The sequence below is a fragment of the Choloepus didactylus genome, chromosome 11 (genome assembly GCF_015220235.1).
Source record: "Choloepus didactylus isolate mChoDid1 chromosome 11, mChoDid1.pri, whole genome shotgun sequence".
Classification (NCBI taxonomy): domain Eukaryota; kingdom Metazoa; phylum Chordata; class Mammalia; order Pilosa; family Megalonychidae; genus Choloepus; species Choloepus didactylus.
Genome location: NC_051317.1, coordinates 70,242,090 through 70,243,804, shown reverse-complemented (window position 1 = coordinate 70,243,804; position 1,715 = coordinate 70,242,090).

Here is a 1,715-nt window from a genome sequence, read left to right as displayed (position 1 = left end):
TTCTCACCAGCTCAGAATAAGATGCTTAAGACCTAGATAAGCAAGGATGGCAGAGAAGCTACTGGGGTGGGGATATCAGCAGTCCAAAAATGTCTGGTTTCCCCAAGGTTCTCATTTCTTCTATTACTTCAACAACTAACTCCCCCCTGGTAGTCAAAGAGGCTCCCAATGATTTCCTCATCCATAAGGGATATGAAACTGCCAGTGGTCTAGTGAGTCTTTAGTATGCTGCACTGAATGAGTCCTGGATTATTAATGTAGACTACCTGCTGTGCATACAGAAGCAAATAAACTAGCATCTCTGTTTTAGTTTCCTAGGCTGCTCCAAGCAAATACCATGAAATGGTTCAGCTAAAACAATGAGAATGTATTTGTTCATGGTTATAGTTCAGGAAAATATCCAAATCAAGGCATCATCAAGGTGATGCTTTCTTTCTGAAGACTGGCTGCTGATGACCCTTGACTTCTCTGCCATATGCCAAGGCACATGGTGAGGTCTGCTGGTCTCTCCCTTCTCTTCTAGGTCTCATTCATTTTTAGCTTCTTCTTCTCCTTCTCCTCCTCCTTCTCCTTCTTCTTCATCTTCTCCTCTCTCCCTCTCTCTCTCTCTCTCTCTCTCTCTCTCTCTCTCTCTCTCTCTCTCTCTCTCTCTCTCATCTCTGTATTCATTCTGCTTATAAAGGACACCAGTAATAAGATTAAGACCCATCCTGAATGAGGTGGGTCACACCTTAACTGAAGTGGCTTCATCAAAAAGTTCTACTTACAATGGGTTTAGATTTTTAAGAACATGATTTTCAGGGGTACATATAGCTTCAAATCACCACAGTCAACCCTCTGGACCCCCAAAATACATGTTCTTTCTACATGCAAAATCCATTCATTTCGTCACAATATCCCAAAAGCCTTTAGTCATTTCAGAAACAATGCTAATTACAATCAAAATTCCTTTTTGGTGTGGTCTTTCCTGGGGTACAATTTCCCTCTGTCTGTGGACTTGTGAAACCTGAAAACAAGTTATCTGTTTCCAATTTACAATACAGGGACAGGCATCGCTTAAGCATTTCCATTCCCATAGGAGAAGCTGGAAGTTGAACAGGGATCACGGGTCCCAAACAATTCTGAAACCCTGCAGGGCATACTCCGTTAGAGTTCAAGCTCTGAAAGTCATTTATGGAACTCAGTTTCCTATCTGTAAACTGAGAAAAATAATAGTACCTAACTCATAGATCTGATGTATTAAAAGAGATAATTCACATGGTAGGATGTGCTTGGCACAGAGTAAGTCTCTAATAAATGGCAGCTATTATAATTTCTATTACTAATTCCTTGACTATTATAATTGCTATTATATCTTTCCTCTACTGGACTTGAACTCTGTCAACTCTCAGATCCAGTTCCTTCAATTAGGCAGCATCTGGTCACCTCTGACAGCAAAGTTCCATTTGTTTCCTTCTTTTTTTTTTTTTTTTCTCTCTATGCTTATACTTTCTGTCAGGCTTTCTTCTTCAAATATAGATGTTTATTTTAATACATCTGTATCTATAAATATAGATATCTTCTTCTAGAATACAAATGAGTCCACAATGGTGACACTGATATTTTTATTCTTCTCTTCCTAATTTTTGGATGTTTAAGATTTTTTGCAATAACACATATTACTTTCAATAAACAGAAAAAATGATAACACTATTTTAAATTATGTCTCCTTGACA